The sequence below is a fragment of the Erpetoichthys calabaricus genome, chromosome 4 (genome assembly GCF_900747795.2).
Source record: "Erpetoichthys calabaricus chromosome 4, fErpCal1.3, whole genome shotgun sequence".
NCBI lineage: Eukaryota > Metazoa > Chordata > Cladistia > Polypteriformes > Polypteridae > Erpetoichthys > Erpetoichthys calabaricus.
The window spans coordinates 44,695,047-44,717,525 of record NC_041397.2 but is presented as its reverse complement, the minus strand read 5'-3'; positions in this window follow the sequence as shown (position 1 = coordinate 44,717,525).

Below are 22,479 nucleotides of genomic sequence, written 5' to 3'. Positions count from 1 at the left end.
CCATACAGTGACTGGCAGATTTACACCTGGCATTTACTTCTACTTTGTATTTTCATCTTTCATTTAAAAAAGGTAACATGATTAAGTCATAATCGTAATTAGGCAGCATTTTATTAAACATGTACAATAACATTTATATAATTATTTCACCTATGTTCTTATTCTTGTGTTAGTTATTTTGTATTTATTTAATTTCCAAGTTATCCAAATAAAAAGCACCTTGTGATTTTTTTTAGTATTAAATACCCATAAATACTTGCTCATTTCAGTTTAAGTTTGTTTAACCCTGTTTTTGACAAAAATATGTAATTTTATAAAAAATATATTTTTTTCATATATTGTAAATTACTTTTTCAGATTTATGGATTTTATATTATATTATTGTAAAAGCATTTCAAAGCATTCTGAATAATCATATCTTAATACTTGTTACTATAATAGAAAAATAATCATTTAGACTTTTTTTTATTTTGAGCAACACATGCTTGTTCACTTTTATACTCTACATAAACACATTTCAAATGTTTTTTGGAAATTAATTAGGACATTTTTTTCAGCTCAGTCTATTAAATGTACATAGTTTAAATGTAAAGATAATTACAGGAATGCTCCATATGGGAACCTCATCCAAAGTAAGCTCTTGCCATGCATCAGATAATGGGCCTAAACTTTCTGCAACCAAAAAATCTGATTAAGTCCAGTGAGTGGTTGGATGGCTGAATGGATATAAAAGCTCAGACATATGGCGACTATGTAATAGTTTGTAATTTGTAATGAGAGGTGAAGGTTTTTTTCCAGTATTAATTTGACAGTATATGATTTAAAGCCAAAAAGCCTTTGTTAAAACTTTTCAAAATTATGAATAGGAGTGTTTAATTAAAAAAATTGCATTGTATTATTCTAAAATAATAATAGGAATGTGCACCCTAAAATTACACTGTAGTGCACAACATGTATACATTCAAATAACAGGTCAGGAATAATGTGACCAGGCAAAAGAAAGAAGTGTATGCAGCAGAGTGTTTGTGAGTGTTTGGCACTGTTGATTGGACAGGTTGCATCTTGATGAGTTTGTAGCACAAAATCAAAGAATTCAAACGGCTTGTGACAAAAGGCAAGCAGATTCTTCTTCAAATTCACAGTCAAGAGTACATTTGATTGTACATCTCAATGTTAGCAAGCCATTAGTCTAAATATATTTCCCAAAGAAGCTATAAGTGAAGCCTTATTTGGTTCATATGGTTTATGGAGACTGACTGCAATAGGATAATGTTTGCATTTTGCACTGTTAAAGTGAGAAATGTAGTTTATATGCAAAGTATCTTTCACTTGCAGCTGGAATTGATTCTTTAGGATTGTGAACTTGTTGACAAAACTTTAGCAAACATGGCCATTACAATTCTCTAATGTCTTCTGGTGATTAGTAAAGAATCTGCAAGAGTTAGAAAAGATTGGATCATAAAGGCAGATATGTTTGTAATGCTTCTTATAGCTTAAGATGACTGGGTTTGAATCATACAAACAGATATTTAAATTAATAACCCAAAAGAAAAATGTAAGGATACACATGGCATTCAGTAATATTGCTGGGTTAAAAGAATAACTGTTATTTTTTTTAAATATTACACCTTAACACATTTATGCTTGCTGTCCTCAGGATTCAAATTTTAAAATGTTCAATGACACCTATGGGATCATCTCTGAGTTCGTACTTCTTGGTTTTCCTGGATTTCAAGACAAAGAGTCCAAATCCACAATGTCTGCGATATTTTTCTCTGTCTACATTCTGATCATAATAGAAAATCTTTTCATAATTTTTATAATCTGGTCAGATGAAAGTCTCTATAAACCCATGTATTTTTTTGTCTGTAATCTAGCTCTGGCAGATACACTGCTTGCCACAGTTATTATTCCAAATATGTTAGGCAACTTTCTCTTTAATTTGAACAGGATTACATTTGTTGCTTGCTTTATTCAGGCTTTGGTATATCTTTATATTACCACCCTTGAAATGCACATCTTAGCTGTTATGTCTTATGACCGTGTCATTGCTATTTGTTATCCCTTACAATATGCCAGTATTATGACAAATACATTTATGATTAAACTTGTGGCCATGCTTTGGATAATAGCATGGACTTTACCTTTAGTGGTAATATTATTTGCTCATAAATTGCCTTTTTGTGGCCCAAACAGAATAGCTAACTGTTATTGTGATCATGGTTCAATTATTAAAATGGCATGCACAGATATTACTTTTAATAGCATTTTGGGATTAACAATTGGATTATTTCTAACTTTGCTTCACACTGCTGTATTTGTGTTCTCTTATGGCAAAATATTAAGCTCAGTCCTAAAAATCAAAACAGAAGACGGGCATCGCAAAGCATTGTCAACCTGTGGAGCCCACCTTTGCATTGTGATCATCACACTTTTTTCCTCTGCTTTTGTTTATATTTCTTCTAGATTACCATGGTTTTCAGTTGATGCACGTCTAATTTTTGCAATGATAAAAAACTTGATTGGTCCTGTGATGAATCCTTTCATTTACTCTCTCATGATTAGAATGATTAGAGAAAGCATAAACAAAAGGTTCAGAAATAGTATAATTCAACCACTTTTTTGTTAAGTTAGCAAAGCATTATTCAAATATAAGCAATTGTAACTGCTACCCGAGAATTATTAAGTACTGTCATCTAACCCAGGAATCTTACTTCAATAACAACATGATAAAAGCTTTAAAGAATTCTGCTGTGTTTATATTTTTAAAAAAGCTTTTTCATAGCATGCATGTCCATGACACAAACAGAGACAGAGCCTGTAGTTGATAATTGATAATTCACTTTATGGCCTCTCCTGCCAGTATCAAGAGTAACGCAAGTGAAGAGCCAGGATAACTCACAAGTCCCCAAGTCTGCTAAACTGTGAGGCAACAGTACGAACCAATGTAGCACCATGTCTACTAACCGCTATAGTATGCATATTATTTTCGGTGGCTTTTCCTAGGAAACCTTATCATTGAAGTTTTTTTTTCCCTCTTAACTGAATGTCAGTGTCAGATCTTTGTGTACGTCAATTGTAAGTAGATAATCCAGTAAGTAGATTGAAGCACTGGTGTAGAAATGAGTGCAGCTGCCTTACAGCTTATGTGAGTGCATGTTTCCCAAATTTCTAAACTTGTGCTTAATAAAAATATTGCTAACCATAAACTAGCTCTATATACGTGAGTTTTTTTGTTTATATATACAGTAAGGGTGGTCTGTACTTTTCTTACCCAGTATGTGTTGCTGTAAGATTTGTCAGGATAGGCTTACAATCCAAGCAACCATGTTGTATGCCGTCTATGTGTCTCCACTCTTACAACAATTATTTTCTGGACAATGAGACATTCCAAGTGGGACCCTGTGGGATAAGTGGGGTTTGTGGTGTGCAATTTTAAAAAATGGTGCAGCAAAGTTTGGCTTGGGCTTGTTGGTCCAGGACTCTGCTGCACGTCATGGGGAGTTCAGTGGAGAGAGCAAATTGATTGTATGTTGCTAGCCATGCATCAGGAGTGGGCAGGAGGAGGAGTATAGAAACCTCATCAAGGACTTTGTTAAATGGTGCGACTTAAACCACCTACAACTGAACACCAGCAAAACCAAGGAACTGGTGGTGGATTTTAGGAGACCCAGGCCCCTCATGGACCCCGTGATCATCAGAGGTGACTGTGTGCAGATGGTGCAGACCTATAAATACCTGGGAGTGCAGCTGGACGATAAATTGGACTGGACTGCCAATACTGATTCTCTGTGCAAGAAAGGACAGAGCCGCCTGTACTTCCTTAGAAGACTGGCATCCTTCAACATCTGCAGTAAGATGCTGCAGATGTTCTATCAGATGGTTGTGGCGAGTGCCCTCTTCTACACAGTGGTGTGCTGGGGAGGCAGCATTAAGAAGAAGGATGCCTCACGCCTGGACAAACTGGTGAGGAAAGCAGGCTCTATTGTTGGCATAGAGCTGGACGGTTTGACATCCGTAGCAGAGCAACGGGCACTCAGCAGGCTCCTATCAATTATGGAGAATCCACTACATCCATTAAACAGTGTCATCTCCAGACAGAGGAGCAGTTTCAGCGACAGACTGCTGTCACTGTCCTGCTCCACTGACAGACTGAGAAGATCATTCCTCCCCCAAACTATGCGACTCTTCAATTCCACCAGAGGGGGTAAACGTTGAACATTATTCAAGTTATTGTCTGTTTTTTACCTGCATTTTTTATTACTCTTTAGTTTAATATTTTTTGCTGCTGGAGTATGTGAATTTCCCCCTGGGATTAATAAAGTATCTATCTATCTATCTATCTATCTATCTATCTATCTATCTATCTATCTATCTATCTATCTATCTATCTATCTATCTATCTATCTATCTATCTATCTATCTAGCCCATGCATTTAATTCAACTGTTCCCCATTGAGTCTCAGCTTCCTGCACCCACAGTAGAAAAGGGAGCGAAAGAGGAGAAAGAGAACGGAAGTATGAAGTATGGTGTGGAGGCGGGTGGTCGGGAGTACGCCCCATGGAAACAAGCAGCTGGCCTGTGCTCGAGAGGGTGGATGAAGAAGGGATACCCCTGTACAGTTACATTTTTTTTGAGTAGGAGTGATCCCGTTGTGTGGCGTCTCCCTTATGATGCCAAAGGACTGGCAGAGGGAGACATGAATGGGGTTCATTGTGCTGCCAAGCATGCTGAGGGACTGCCGGTGGGGGTCCAAACCCGGGTTTAAAAGGTTGACTGCACTTGTCAGGGGGTGTCTCCTCTCAACCCGGCGGGATAAGCAGAAGAGACTCTGGATTTTAGAGAGATGCATTGAGGCTTGTGACTTATTTTTTAAGGATTATTTATTGCTTATTTATTGATTGTTTTTAATCACCATGCACACTTTGTTTAAATGGATTATTTATGTAATGGATGGAGCACTGCGCTATTTGGACTTTATTTGGATTTTGTTTGAAATAAAAGTACTGGAGCACTTTACACCTACCTCTTGCTGACTGTGTGTGTCCTCATTTGCCCAGCTCATCATTGGTTTCTTTATAGATGGATCTGGGCTGTAACTTCCAGGAACCGTGGAGCCACAGACCCTTACTTCTGAGCGGTAGAATAATGTTATAAATACAAATAAAGTCAACTATATAGTTAATGAAAACACTATGACGCACAAATATAAGTTGGAACAAGCATTTACATACAATACATACATACACAGCATTCTCAAACTCACTTAGTCCACTGGGTACAAGACAGGAAACAGCCTCTGATATTTTTGTCTTTTCTTTTCTATCTTTCTGCTGAGACAGAGAATAAAACATAACTTTTTTTTGCTGATGGATTATATTCTTCCCTATCTTTTGGCAGTCAAAACTCAAAACAATGATTGGTTGGTCTTCATTTTTGCCATTTCAGCCTGTGTGCATTATATGGACAAAAACACTGGGTTGACAATTTATTGAGGGGATAAACCTGTAATTTTAAAGATGCAAACTTCCCATCAACAGCAAATGCTACAGGATGATGATACCATTGAAAAACAACTGTGAGTGTAAGCAAATTATGGTGAAGCAATTACATAATATCACAATTTATATGAAAAACTCCATGATCATCAATCATGGATTGAAATCATCAATTTGTGTATTGTAGAACACAGCATCAAGCTCATGAAATTAGTTCTTGCTGCCCTTCCCTGTAATGGCAGATTGGAGCCTACTATGAGTAAGCACCCAGCTCCATTTCACTGCAATCATCCATTTCATCTTTATGTTTTCTATTATAAAGAACCTTTCACATTTTTTCATCTATCTTACATTTTTGTTATAATCTTACCGACATGTTGTATGTTGATCCCCACATGCAAGTAAGAATTTCACTGTTCTCTGTAGACTTGATAATAAAGACTGTATAAAAGCTATAATCCTATGTAAACAGAGCATACAGTAAGTACAACGTCTTTTGAACAGTGGTTCAGAAAAGGCAAGAATGGAAAAAAAATAAGATGTAGGTGCCAAGTGACAGAGTTAAATCCTTTTCATAGTATTTCTTTCTAACCTGGACTGTTGTCCTGTGCTAATGGGGCAGGTACTCTTTCAGTATGCACTTTTACATTAAAATCATTTTGCATGTTGTATATATAGTGACACTGGCACCCTCATCTGAACAAAAGAGTCAGCAAAAACAATGCAAGGGAGGGATGGTCAAAGGAAGAATAAAAAGTAGCAATTGAATTAATAAAAAATTGATAGAATTTGTAGCTATAAAGGATAAATAGTAGGGAGAGAGAGGATGCATTTGGAATTGTATAATTAATTGGGCAAATATTATATACAATATATCAAGAGGGGTGGCACGGTGGCGCAGTGGGTAGCGCTGCTGCCTCACAGTTGGGAGACCTGGGGACCTGGGTTCGCCTCCCGGGTCCTCCCTGCATGGAGTTTGCATGTTCTCCCCGTGTCTGTGTGGGTTTCCTCCCACAGTCCAAAGACATGCAGGTTAGGTGCATTGGTGATTCTAAATTGTCCCTAGTGTGTGCTTGGTGTGCGTGTGCCCTGCGGTGGGCTGGCGCCCTGCCCGGGGTTTGTTTCCTGCCCTGTGTTGGCTGGGATTGGCTCCAGCAGACCCCCGTGACCCTGTAGTTAAGATATAGTGGGTTGCATAATGGATGGATGGATATATCAAGAGCATGATAAAAAGGGGACAGCTACCACACCATGCTGTTTTTGTCAAAATGGTTTAACGTGCAAGCATCGTCTTGCTGGATGTCACTGAACCATCGAGGTTTGGACTCGTTTTCTTTAAACCAAGCCAAATGGATACAGTAGGAGAGACAAAACGTGAGTCTCAGACAAGACACTTGCCCATGTTCCCAGTTGTACCAGACACTCTTTTTAAAAGATACTTAAGTAGTTAGAGAAGTAGTTAAACCATCATTAACACTCAAGCTAACAACAATTTTTGTTTAATGTTTGAGTGTTTTGTTTTTTGTTGTCCAAAATGTGTGTGGGTGTTTAAGGGTTAGCATTGGGCTGCAAGGTAAAATAACTTAATTGTCAGATAGTGTGTGCTCTGAAAAATACAAATACCGCATTACATTTACAGCACTTTTATAGTGAACAAGCACCTGACAGATTAATATATTACAACTGACATATTTCCCCTAATTTTTACAAAAATATTACAAAATATTTTCACAAAGTTGGGGTAAGACCTGTGAAAGATCAATTGAATGAGCCCGTTCTCTGGATGGAAGTAGAGCCTTTATTTCACGTCTGGAATCATACAGTACAGTGAGAGTAACCGATTCATTTTACGGCTGTTTATTACCTTCTTAAATACTCAGCTAATTGCAGTTGTATGTGACTTCCTCCAGGTAAACTTCACCCTCCTTGAGTTACTTAGGATCCATCCTTAGGATAAATGAGGCCAAAATGTTTTGTTTTCTGCTAGAGACAGATTTTATCAGGTTAGCCTTGTACATGCTAGCTGAGCAAAGTGGTGAGCAAAACTTAACCAAATATCAAACTTTAATGAAATTCTGGCTTACAGTAAAATGATACAGTTCACAGATGGTAAACTGAGCACGTTAATATATAAGCACGTTTAGATAAAAGACCAAATTTTCACTAAAGCATAAGAAATTCTCCTTTGGCTCTGAGCTGTGAATGATGAATAATGAGGGTGACATGAGTATAAAATAATCCCTACTATGTTTGCATGTTTTTCATCTTTGCGAACTAAATTACAATACTGTTATAGTCACAGTGGATAAACAAGGGTTAAATCTAAACCCTGTACTTTTGAGCTGACCTGTGTTTCCTTCTCTCAGAACCTTTGAAATTAACACATGCAAGTCAGAATTTCACTGTACTCTGTACATGTGACAACATCCATCCATCCATTATCCAACCTGCTATATCCTAACTATAGGGTCACGGGGGTCTACTGGAGGCAATCCCAGCCAACACAGAGCACAAGGCAGGAAACAAACCCCGGGCAGGGCACCAGCCCACCACAGGGCGTACACACACACCCACATACCAAGCACGCACTAGGGACAATTTAGAATCACCAATGCTCCTAACCTGCATGTCTTTGGACTGTGGGAGGAAACCGGAGCACCCGGAGGAAACCCACGCAGACACGGGGAGAACATGCAAAGTCCACACAGGAGGTCTCCTAACTGCGAGGCAGCAGCACTACCCACTGCACCACCATGCCGCCCATGTGACAACATGGGACCTATAAACCTTTAAAATGCAATTTATATTCAGCTATTTTTTTTAGCATGAAAAATGCTAACCTCTCTGATTTTGTTCACTTCATCACATTGACAGACGAGATTAGACAGGAGTCCTCGTGGACTATGATGTTTGCTGATGACATTGTGATCTGTAGCGATAGTAGGGAGCAGGTTGAGGAGACCCTGGAGAAGTGGAGATAGTTCAAGTTCAAGCACTTTATTGTCATTGATTATTGTTGATTGATTGATTATTATTATTGACACAACCAAATTACTTTTTGTGACAGCCCCAAGGTGCATTTAAAGAAAAGTAAAATAATTCCAAATATGTCATATACAGTGTTAAGTGATCAAGTAACCAGAGCAAATTATTATTGCTGAAAGTACAGCAGCATACATTGTTATTGCACCTGTTAATGAATAGTACGTTACATATTCTATATTGTATTACATTAGTATATTGCACATTACCAATATAGCTTATTGCACATGTTCAATTAAAAATAGTCTCAGACTGAGGAGATTCAGAGTTCAGAAAGTTTATGGCAGATGGGAAAAAGTCTCTTTTTTAGTCTGTTTATGTGTACACGGATTGACCTTAATGTGTCTTCCTGGCGGGAGGAGCTCAAACAAAGAATTTCCAGGATGAGTTTTGTCCTTGAGAATACTTTTGGCCCTTCTCACACAGCAAGTCTTATACGAGAGTTAGAGTGATGGCAGTTCAGTCCCAATAATGGCCTCTGCTGTTTTTACAACCCGCTGCAAGGCTTCTTTAGCAGCTTTGGTGCAGCTGTTGTACCAGGCCATCATGCAGTTAGTTAAAATGCTCTCTATAGTGCATCTATAGAAATTAACCAGCAGCTTCTGGGGGAGGTCAGCTCTCCTTAGCTTCCTAAGAAAATAGAGACGTTGTTGTGCTTTGCCTATTATAGCCAAGTTGTTGTCAGCCCAGGAGAGGTCCTCTGAGATGGTGACTCCTAGAAACTTAAAGCTGGAAACTCTCTCCACAGCATCTGCATTGATTGTTATCGGACTGTGATTGGTCTTTTTAGTGGCCCTAAAGTTCAGAATAACTTCTTTGGTCTTTTTGGTATTTAAGACCAGGTTGTTGGTGTCGCACCATTTGGTCAGATTCTGAACCTCTTCCCTATATGCAGCTTCGCTGTTGTCTGTTACAAGCCCAATGACTGTTGTATCATCTGCAAATTTAACAATAATGTTTGATTGGTGGATGGGTTGACAGTCATGGGTGAAGAGTGCATAGAGAAGGGGACTTAGTACACATCCTTGCGGCACACCAGTGCTCAGGGTAAGGGTGGAGGATGTGTGTTTGCCCATCCTGACAGACTGGGTTGGTGAGAAAATCCAGTAACCAGTTGCATATGGACGGAGCAAGTCCTAGTGCATAGAATTTTTGGATCAGCTGGTTAGGTATGATGGTATTAAATGCAGAGCTGTAGTCAATGAAGAACATCCTAACATAGATGTTGGGCTTTTCCAGGTGCGAGAGGGCAGCATGTAGAGCCATACAGATAGCATCCTCAGCTGATCTGTTTGACTGATAGGCAAACTGGTGTTGGTCGATAGTCATTAAGACAGGTTATCCTCGTTTTTTTGGGAACAGGTACAATGGTTGTGGATTTCAGGCACAAGTGGACTACACCTGAGGAAAGAGAGAGGTTGAATATGTGTGTAAATACCTCCGCTTATTGGTCAGCGCAGGCCTGGAGCACATGTCCTTGCACATTATCAGGACCTGCTGCCTTCCTTGTATTGATGTTTTCAAGTGCCCGCCACACATCATGTATGTGTACAACCAAAGGCTGTGAGTCTCCGGTCAGCTCAAAGCTGACTGGGGGCTGGTTATTGTCCTTGTCAAACTGTGCAAAGAAACTGTCAAGTTCCTCTGCTAGGTTGGCATTGTTATTGGCCAGTGTGTCTTGTACGTCATTTTTCTTTTTGTAATCTGTGATTAATTGGATGCCTTGCCACATCCGCTGTGAGTTTGAGTTACTGTCAAAGTCCTCCTCAATCCGTTGTTTGTATATTAGTTTAGCAGACTTGATGCCCTTCTTGAGGTTAGCTCTGGCAGCTCTATAGGCTGAGGTGTCTTTTAATTTAAAGGCTTTGTCCCTTTCCCTGAACAGCTGTTTGACTTCACTATTCATCCATGGTTTCTCATTTGGGTAGACCTTAATTCTTTTGTTGACAGTGACATTGTCCACACAGTACTTAATATATGACAGCACAGATGAAGAATATGTCTCTAAGTCTGTCTGACGAAAAAATATATTCCAGTCTGTTTGTTCAAAGCAGTCCTGAAGTTGGCAAATGGCCGTTTCAGGCTAAACTTTAACAGTGTTGCTAATTGGATTAGTACTGCTGATAAGGGCTTTGTGCGCTGGAACAAGACACAAAGAGAGATGATCAGATTTGCTGAGGTGGGGGCGTGGAATGACCTTATAGGCGTCTTTTATGTTTGTATAGACATGGCCTAAGGTGTTTTCCCCTCTGGTTTTACAATGTACATGCTGATAAAATCTGGGGAATACATCCTTAAGATTCGCTTGATTAAAATCCCCAGCAATGATAAAAACTGCATCAGGGTGCGAGTTCTGTTGTTTACTGATAATGTCAAACAATTTTTCAAGCGTTGACTTAACATTAGCATGAGGAGGTATGTATACTTCTGTAACAATAACGACAGTATGTTCTCTCAGTAGGTAAAACGGTCGGCATCTTAGCATCAGATATTCCACATCTGGACAACAAAACTTGTTGATTATAGTTATATTAGTGCACCAAGCATTATTAATATAGACACACAGCCCTCCACCTGTTTTCTTACTGGAATCGGGGGTTTGATCGGCTCGATTGAGCGTGCAACCTGCAAGCTCAACTGCTGTGTCAGGTATGGTGGGATCCAGCCATGTATCCGAAAAAATCAAAAGGCAGCAGTCCCTTGTAGTTTTATGTGTGGAAATATCCAGTTGGAGCTTGTCCATTTTATTTGCGAGTGATCTAGTATTCGCAAGAAGAACGCTAGGAAGAGGGGTTTTATGCGGAGAAGCCTTTAGCCTAGTTAGTAATCCTGCTCGCTTGCCTCTTTTTTGCTTCCTCTCCCTGCGCCGTCTACGTGGCCATCTTCCAAGTGTAGGAGTCAATGTAAGTCCTGTGATCTGAGAATCTCCTGTGGTATTGCTTCTGTGTTATAATAATTATCTTTGCTATTAGAGCCGATCTGTAGAAGCTTTTGACGACTGTAGTGGATGTTCGCTTCCATGTGTAAAATGATGAAAGTCAATATTAAGAAAAATAATAGCAGAAAAGAGCACCTATTTGGGGAGCACAAAGCTGCAGTGTCTGTGCGTGCCGCCATTGTTAACCCTTTCCTTTCTAGATATGCTCTAGAAAGGAGAGGAATGAGGGTCAGTAGGAACAAGACAGAATACATGTGTGTAAATGAGAGGGAGGTCAGTGGAATGGTAAGGATGCAAGGAGTAGAGTTGGCGAAGGTGGATGAGTTTAAATACTTGGGATCAACAGTACTGAGTAATGGAGATTGTGGAAGAGAGGTGAAAAAGAGAGTGCAGGCAGGGTGGAATGGGTGGATAAGAGTGTCAGGAGTGATTTGTGACAGACGGGTATCAACAAGAGTGAAAGGGAAGGTCAACAGGATGGTAGTGAGACCAGCTGTGTTATATGGGCTGGAGACGGTGGCACTGACCAGAAAGCAGGAGACAGAGCTAGAGGTAGCAGAGTTAAAGATGCTAAGATTTGCATTGGGTGTGACAAGGATGGACAGGATTAGAAATGAATACATTAGAGGGTCAGCTCAAGTTTAACGGTTGGGAGACAAAGTCAGAGAGGCGAGATTGTGTTGGTTTGGACATGTGCAGAGGAGAGATGCTGAGTATATTGGGAGAAGGATGCTAAGGATAGAGCTGCCAAAGAAGAGAAAAATAGGAAGGCCATAGAGAAGGTTTTTGGATGTGGTGAGAGAGGATATGCGGTGATGGGTGTAACAGAACAAGATGCAGAGGACTGAAAGATATGGAAGAAGATGATCCGCTGTGGTGACCCCTAACGAGAGCAGCCGAAAGAAGAAGAAGATTAATATTAATATGGATTTGTAAAACTTACCACCTAATATATCACATGCTGTTGTTTTAGAAATATGTTGCTGTTCCTTTTTTTTGCATCATACCTGGTTTGTGGCTTCGGAAACCTAAGCTATTCCCCCAAGCTGCATTCAAGGTTCCTTGTTTTTGTTTGTTTGTTTTCATGGTTGCGTTTCAGCAGTAGGCGGTTGGAACAATCAAAGTGGTTATATTTAGGTTGGAGATATTTGATTGGTTCACTCTTATAGAGTGACATTTTCTAGATAGTGTGAGGGACGGCCGGGGTCCGGCCTGGGATCCCTTCACATTAGAAGAACCAGGGGAGAGTGTGTGCTCAGGGCATTATCTCCCCCAGTTTGTTAGATAGCACCACCACAGTTTCCCACAGAACATCATGGGAATTGGAGTTCTTTGACTCAGCCTTGTTGGGTGCCATAAGTGCTGCTAGGGGGTGCTGTGGGGACTGGAGAGACTTAATTTGTGGGGCTCCAGCCTTACCCGGAAGTGCTCCCAGGCACTGGAAGTACTTTCATGAATTACTTAAAAGGAGCTGCCTGCCACTGCTCCCAGAGCCAGAGTTGGAAGGAGGAGGACAATGCTTGTTAAAGGAGGAGTGAAGGTGGAAGGACTGACAGAGTGCTGTGTGCTTTATTGTGTTTATTTGTGCTTGATACTGTACTTACTGTCTGGGAAACTATTGGGGAGCATTTGCAACAGCAAAATAAAAAGCCAGTGTGTTGCTGCACTTATGCCCCATGTCTGTCTGTGTCGGGTTTGTGGAGCTGCTGCACCCCCTGCAGGCTACAGTAGCTTATACTGTACGTGTGTTATGTATCGGCAAGTTAGCGGCAAATTTCAAAAGTGATACCTGATTGACTGCTAGTGACACATGCTTACCTATGAGAGAAAAGAACCTGACTAAGATGATAACTAACCAAGCCTTGTCTCTGCTCTCCTCCTGTCTCTGGGACATATAAAAGCAGTCACTCCTCAATAGTATTGTCTAGACTGTCTGGACTTCATGTCTACAGAAAGAGTCTGCAGCAGAAGGCTGTACAGGTGGAAGCACTGTCTCCCATCACCTTTAATTCGTTGCACAGTTTTTTTCCCATTTGGTGCCTGGAAACTGTGTGTGTATTATGGTAAATTTTGTGTAGCATGATGCTAAGACTGCCTGATGATAGAATTAAAAGCCTGATAGGAGGTAGACTTGAACCATAACATGCATATTACATTAGACTGGAATGCATATGTATCCTATGTTAGATTTTAGTTATTTAAATGATCACTTTAACACATTAACATGAGTACAGAATCAATAATTGTTCATTATTTTCAGTTTGATGCTATACTGTAATAATGTTTGCTTTGTAAAGCTTCCTGAGATGGCATATGCTATTAATAGTTCATTTAAATAAAATCTTAGGCAGAGGTTTTTTTTAGAAAATAATATTCATAAGGAAGACTTGTTAAAATAAAAGTATTATTTTATCCACTGTATTGCACTTAATCCCATGAACTTTATGTATTGTGATGCTTACCACAGGCAGGTTTTGACTGGAAAAAAATTTCAGTTTAATTTCTTTCATGGCAATAAATGTAATATTCAGTTTAGACATAACTTCAGTACATAAATCTGTGGTTGCCTGTTTTACCACACTATCCTAATTGATATGTTTAGCCACCATAGCTCAGCAGCATAAAGAATTTGTTAAAGAAAGGATCCTTCTATTCCATCCATCCTTCCATCCAACTTGCTTATCAAGTTTATGGTCACACTTAGCTACCTCTGCAATGGCTAGGCTAGGAACCAACCCTGGGTGGGGAGTCATTCCATTACAGGGCACATTCATGCTTGTTAACACCACCTACACATCTTTGAGATGTGGGAGTACTTATAAAGAAAACTCATATCAAACATTTCAAATCCATCTACACAGTGCTCAGTCTGGAGATTCAGACTCAGGATGCTGAAGCTTCACTAAGCAATGTGCCAACTTAAATGCAGTAATCGTCTACCAAAATATATTTAGTCTCAAGTCTACAACATGGCACTCTCTTTAGCCAATAAACCAGTGGATAATGACTTGAATGTGTAAGAGTAATATAAAGGTAAATCAAAAAGTAAAGGAAATTTGAATATGATGAGGTAACCACAATGAATATAAGGGTGATGCAATGCAACAAGTTTGCTATGGCTTATAAGTAATTTGAGCACTCACAGAGCAGTTGAAGCCAAAGTCGAAAGAACATGAACTTAGGTTACTGTGAAGTTTGGGTACCCAAACAGCTGACTGACCTGCACAAGCCAGCACCTTTCAGTAAATTTCAGCAGGTTTCACTCCCTCTGCCCAAAGAAATCTCATTAGGAAATGTTGTTCAACAATGGTGCAATCTCACAGCAGAGCGTCCATGTTCCTTTGACCTTGGTTTCAACTATATTAATGGCAGTGGGCCATTAATAGGACACCGTGAACATGTTGTATTGCATCAGCTTATATCCATTGCAGATAGTGTGTAATTTTCAAATTGCCTTTTTGATTTGCTCTTGTAATAGAGTGTTGTCTCAGTTTATTCAATTTAATTCACATAACAAGAAAAGTAATAAAAACTTAATCAGAAATAAAAAGAACTTGTTTTTGCTTAAGTTTTCCTTACTTTCCAACTTGGATATGAAATGAATGATTTTACAACAGAAATTTCTCTTTGCACATTCATGATCATAGTTTCTCACCTGCTTTGTCTGGTATGGTTCTATGGTCTGTTTCATGTGAGACAAATTCAGAATTTACAGAAGGCCTGAATTGATGCAGCGCTTTGAACAGCACAGTACTCTTATGTCAGTAAGGTCATTACACCATCATAGTAGTTACAGTTTTTATTATGTATTGTACTTCTGTACCTTAAAGTTGTGCTTAGTTTTTAAATGCTCTTTAAGTAAGCACTAAGCAATAAATGCAGCTTCTGTGTTATATAAGATGTACAAATGTGCAAAAACTATTTCACTTCATTAAGGTATCCAGGAGTTTTTATATCCCAAGAGTATTTTAGTTATTAATAACAGGAAAATACACTGGGGATTTTTTAAGTGCAGTTCTGCAAACTTCAAAATCCCCAGTGCTATTCTTTGCTCTGAAGAGGATATAACTGAACTCTGAGAAAAAAATTTAAATGTGATTACCATTGCTTGTAAATATAATTATGGCTCATTAAAATTCATTTTAATCACAACACAAACATGACACTATAACCAAAATAAATATTCTCAATAAACTTACATTTGCTGAAATAAATATCTTCAATAAACCTTTGCTCATTTATCTTTACATTTGATACATACACAAATGATTCATACAAAACATTTTAATTAAATATACTGTTAAAAAGTGGCTTTCTAAAACTAATATTGCAGTTTGTATTTGAATGTAATATTGAGTTATGCATAGGGTGAGAAGATTAATATATACATTATTATCATCCTTTAATAGGGGGCCCAATCTGCCAAAGCTTACCAAGAATACTGTAAAATGGGCAAAGATATCGTAGGAAAGAAAATCTGTGCTTTAAAACCCCAACCCAGTGAGGTTACCGCACTGCTCCTCCAAGTAACAGTGTGAAAAAACAGATTTCACCAGAGGCAGCGAGCAAGCAATAAGCAAGTACCTCGTCAGACAATACTGGCAGGAGGCAAGTGGAACTCCCCAACTAAAAAGGCAGAAAATGGGAGCAGATGTTCTGGGTGTCTGTTTTTTTCAATTAGCATGGGCTCTTTAAATTAATCCAGGTTTATAGGGAAACAGTGCCAACTGAAACAGTCTGAAGGGCTCTGGTAGTCTTATAAAGACTTTACCTTAATGTAGGTGACCCCTAAGTGGAATTTGCCATTGTTTTGTCTCTCTGTTTCACAGTTCATGTGTTTTCTTTTTTCCTCATCTTTGTAACTATCGTGATGTTGTTATATAAATAAAAGTAAGAGTGACAGTAATAGCACAGGACTTTCAAACCCACATAATTCAATTCAAGAATGATATACTGTAGTAACAATAATATTCATTCATTCATTCATTCATTCATTCATCTGGATCATCATTCACTAGAGCCTATCCCTACAACATAGACCAACAGGATCCAAAATTCTATAAAACAACAGTCCACTGTAAGATAAAATCCCTCTCACTGGATCAGTTTAAAGCTATTAATCAAAGGGTCCTCTATGTTATTAGTATGTGGGAGGATCATTTGCAAACTCATACAGTGATCAGGCTGCCAATTTGAATGAATGTGTCAAGGGATGTGATATAGTTGTACTAAACACTGTGCTACTAACTCTGATTATTAATATACATCCATCCTTTCCCTAACCTGAGGGCGACAGCACATGGCCCAGCTGCATTGGTTGCAACATGGAAGCCTCCCCCTGAATAAGGTATGGTCCATCGCAAGATCAGCAAACATATACAGCCACACTCACATATGTTGGTCATTTTATAGTCACTCATTAACCTAACATACACACATATTTGGAATGTGGGAGGAAATCAGAGTACTGTACCAGAAGGAGAACCCATGCAAACACTGGGAGAATATGCAAATTCCAATCAGATGACAAGCAGGGATTTGAATTCAGGACTCCTGTTTTGAGGTTAAAGGGCTAATAACTATACCACTATTGCTATTACTATTGCCAGCAGCCATGCCACATGCACTTCAGAACAGGTAATCCTCTTGAAGCTAAGCATATTTGGGCCTGGCCAGTACTTGCATGGGAGACCAACAGGAAAGCATTGGGTTGCTGCCTGAAGAGGTGATGGTGAGACCAGAAAGGGATGCTTACCCTGTGGTTGGAATGTGAATGCCAGTGCAGTGATGGAGACATTTTGTTGTAAAAATGGCACCGTCCTTTGGATGAGGCATAAAATCAAGGTTCTGACTCTCTGTGGTCATTAAAGATCTCTAGGCATCCTTAGTAAAGAGTAAGGGGTCTCCCAAAGTTTTGGCTAAATTGCCCACCACGCCTAGTTATTCTGGCCTTCAATCGTCCCTCTGAGAGCTATCTCTCACCCTTTCACCTCCTAAAAGCTAACCTGTGGTTAGTGTACTGGCACAAAAAAAATGGCTACCGTCGCATAATCCAGGTGGATGCTGAACATTAGTGGTGGTTGAAGTGGCTCCTCAATCTCTGTGCAAAGCATTTTGAGTGGTGATAAAAGTAAAAAAGTATTATTATTATTTTATCTTTCCTTATGTTATTTAGTTGTAAACAAATGTACTTTTATTTTTGGAAAAATACTATTGTTGCTGTATCAAGGCAAAAATAAAAATGCTGCACTCAAACAACAGAGTTTTGAAGGAAATTGCTATGCATTTTATTGCAGAACACAGAGCAGTGTCCCTCTTGGAGATTCACGCAAGTTCCATGAAGAATGTGGGTTGGGTGTCAGTGGGAGTGAAAAAACAGGGGCTGGCCATTGAACATCACCCTCCCAATCATTGCGGCTATGTCTACCGTAAATAATAAAAGGCTGCTCTTAGATGACTGCCTAGTTCACTATATATGGTAGACTTAGCTCCAGCAAACGTTTAGAACCAGGGTCACAGGAAGTACAGTATACTTATCCCATGTGGTGTGTAGAGACGGACAAGAAAAACGTTTAATCTCATGTTTTCATGGAGAATGTAGATAACAAATATTATAATTGAATTGCCATTTATTGTGAACAATAGTGTTGATCAATGAAATTTCTTTCTCACGGCGAATATGTTTTCACTGGTGATCTTGTTCAGTGAATATTTTCCTGGTAATTCACCTTGCGGTTTAGTTTAGGTGAACATTTTTTTTCCCGGCACCCCATGATGCTTTGTAAAACCATTTTGAGATTATAGAGCTGTAGCAACCATGTGCAGAACTTTCCTGCATGGATACTTCAAGATTGTTGTGGAGCTGCTTTTTGTATGTGTGATGTCACTACCTGATCATTACTCCAGCCTTCCACCATGCATGCATTTAATACTAGAATCCCTGAAGCCTACAAATAAAATTTGTGATCCCGGGCCACCATAAATTCCTTCGTACCTCTCCATTAACGTTTTGTTGAGAGCTGTGTTTTGAGTTACAACCCAATGGCAAAGACTTTCTGAGTCTATTAGCCACTGAAAGCACTATGAAGAAGTTGTCAGTTGTTACGGTTCTGCCTTTGTAAAGTTTGTTAGCGGTCACGGGACATCATATCTTTGATTGCCGGTACAACAAATAATTCTGAACAGGTATCAACCATAGTATGAACTGTGGTCATTGCTGCTCTTGTGAAAAGAATGGAGATAAATGGCATCAACTCAGAGAGGGACAGGCAAGTTCATTGTACCACTTGAATGTCACTGTGAGAATAAAACTGAATAATAAAAAAGTAGCCAAAATTTACACCGGGTGTTACAGATCAAATGTATGTTTTTATTATATAATAATAATAGCAGCTCACTACTCAAAACGCGAAGCACCGGGACACAAACCAGCAACCTTTGTTTATAAGGCAGCAATTCTTATCTCTGCACCATCCAAGAATACATATGAACTTTTTGCCGATTGACATTTAAGCTTGGGTTTTTAACTCATTGACAGCAACATGTAAATTGAATTTTTTTTTTTACTTTGGTTGTATTCTTGAATAAAAGCACACGTTTATTTGATATTTGGACTAAATTCTTCACACTTCATACGCTTCACGTCATTATTAGTATAACATGGAAAAAGTTTCTGCTTTAGGTAAGTGTTCAGCATTTCTTGCCTTGCATTTCCTTTCATCATACACTTACACAGATCGTTGTAGACACGGAATACGCATGAAATGCATGTGTTCCAAATAACGCTATATTATTTACCCTATACAATTCCAGGCACCTCACATGTAGATAAACAGCCTCGGCTTGAGCTGAGAGAACTTTTTGCCTGAGTTGAGTTCCATCAGTGGGAGATGGGATAGTAGGCTGCTTGATGCTTGTGCTGATCGACGCATTTGCAAAACAAAACACGCTGATGGAGAGGTGAGAAGGAATTTAAGGTGCCCTGGGATTATGAGTTTTTTTGCAGGCTTCAGTGATTCTAGTATTAAAAAAAAGTCTCATCCAGTATTTTCATTTGAGGGGTTCATTAGCTGACTATAATGAGAATATTATGAGTACTTCCACTGGACATATAACACTGATCCTAGTGCGCTGGCTACACAATGCTACCTGGCTAATTTGCACATATAATTAGCCATGTCCACAGCTATGATTTCAAAACAAGCCTTAAATGATCCCTCTTCCTTTCCCTCCCCAAGAATGACTCTGTGAAGTAATAAGAAGAAGAAAAGATATATTACTGTTTACAAGGCATTTCTGTCTTCTTCATGGAAGAAAAACTGCAAAACATGCACAGAGAACAGGAACAAAAAAAGACATTCAGTTGCAGTGACTTTAAGCAATGGAACACATTACTCATGTTGCATAATCCAAGCATCAAGTCATTTAGTACTATGAGCCCAACAGGTAAAATTCATGAATTTTTTTGCTAAAATATTTTTAAATAAATGCTAACATAAAACGAGAGCAGTGCATGCACAGGAAATGTGTTCTTACTGGGTCAAGCCTTTAAATTGAAGACCCACCTCTTCCCCACATTCATTGATCAAGGATCCTGTCTTCCATTCAAAACCTGATTTTCTTCTCTTTCAGACTCCTTTTGGAATGTAATTGTGTGAACTGCACAATTTTTATGAACAGTTTTATTAGAGTTTTAAAAAATGTACAATTGGCTAGTTTTATTGTGATTGTGTGTTATTAAATGTAAGTTTGAAATCGTCTGTTTATATGATTATGGCGTTATTATAAAATGCTAGAAAACTGGGAAAACTTTGCTTTGTACCAGCACAATCTGAGAGATCTTCAGTACCCAGCATACTGCGGGATCATTGTGCCATCTGAATGCTTCTCTCTATTGCCCAGGATCAACTGAGAAGATATATGCTGGAAGGCACAACTTTTAAAAAGAAGTTGGATTGATTTGAGGAGGGATCTTGTGTTTTTCTTTTTTAGTTTGTATATCAATGCTGCAATGCTTCACTTTTTATGGATTACAACCTTTCCCATTTATAGCACAGTTTCCCCCTGGATTTTTTGTCTTTTATTCGCTGCTTGGACTGTTTCTCAGAGTGTGCTTCAAAGCATCGCATTCATCAGGGATGGAAGAACAAAGTTACCATATTTCACCTTCATCATTTGTGTTTTTACACTGTGTTTGTGTGTTGTCCTTAACGGTTATTGCAGTGAGGTTTTGTAAATAGCTGTATGTTTATTTTATATTGTAATGTAATATATGTATGTATCTCCAGTATACAAATCCACACTATTGGACCAATCCTCACTCATTTGATCATGGGAATACTGTACATTATGTCCTAACTCATAATTATGATGCTGGGGTTTACCGTTTTCCCCACTTTTTCTAGTTTGAATGACAGCACCACCTGGTGGCTGAGAGAAAGGGAAACACCAGAACAGTCTGAACAACACCAGGGGCCTCATGTATAAATGGTGCGTACTCACAAAAACGTTGTGTATGCCCTTTTCCACACTCATATCTTGATGTATGAAAACTAAACTTGGCGTAAAGCCAAACACATTTTCACGCTAGCTCAATCTCTGGCATACACAAGTTTTCCCCTCAGTTTTGCAAAATGGCAGCACCCAGCATCAAAGCAGTGCTTTTGTTCTGGAATGGTCACACTATGCCAAATACCACAGCTGCTTTAGCGTTGTTCCTCTCATTGTACCAATCAGAGTATTTATCCCACTGTATCTGAGTGTGAAATCATAGCTCTACAGCAGCTGATCAGAAAGAGAATTATTGGGATACAGCTTCAAGCACACGCTGTCTCAGCCATGCTATTGAACTGTTCCCATATGGCAAACGCTTCAGAGCCTTTCCTGTAGGGGCCTCGTGGTTCAGAAACAGTTTCATCCCAAGAACTATAAATGCACTCAATCAGTCCATCAAGTGCTCCTTGTAGAACAGTTTTTACTTATAAGTACAATCATCTCACTGTAAATTTGCACTACAGTTATAATATTGCACAACCTGAGCCACTTTATAAAGCGCGTATTTACATACGATGACAATATCATTTTTAAGATGAAGTGCAGCAAAATGTTTATTACATTATATAGATAAAATTTTAACATCATTTAAATAATCTATATTGTTAATAATTAAACATGCGAGGACACAGTGGACAGCGGTAGTGATGAGCTGGCGCCCTGTTCAGGGATTGTTCCTGCCTCACGCTGTATGCTTGCAGGGGCAGGCGTGGCACTGGATGGATAGATGGATAGAATAATTAAACATGTACTATGAAGATATTTTAATGTTCCTTAAAAGTTTTGAAGAATCTGCATTCTAAGCTTACAGATGGCTTGACATCTATTACAGAGCTGATTGTGTGGCAATTGGGTATTTGGAGAAATAAAAGGAAGGACAGGAATTGGGGGTTAGTATATTTGAAAGAGACAGTACTGCTGCAATAAATTATTTCATTGAAGGTCGTGCATGGCGCAGCAAGCATCTTGCGGGAGGCAGGAACAATCTCTGGACATGGGGGCCAGTTCATCACTATCACTGTGCCACCATGTTCCCATGTTTATTAACATGCATTAATTCCTATCATCATGAAAATAATTATAAGCATACATCTCAGTATTTAACATGTCTTGGGTATGACGTTAAACTGCATCAGGTCCTGCAAGCGGTCCTCTAACTTGCAGGGAAATCATGGGGGTTGGTGGCAAGATTAGCACTCCGGCCACCGTAAAATAAACTTCACAAAGCTCCGAGACTACAGAAAGGACTCCTTTTTGCTCTCCGCAGCCCATATGGGTGGGCGTATGGAACGTCTTGTCTCTCCGGCAAGATGATCATCTTCCTCTGCTGTAGGAGGAGCTGCGTAAACTCCGCATTTCAGTGGCGGAACTATCTGAGGTGCGCAGACCGGGGATACACCTTTATTGGTCTGGTCGGTCTGATGGCTGTCATACTCAGGGAGTTGCTG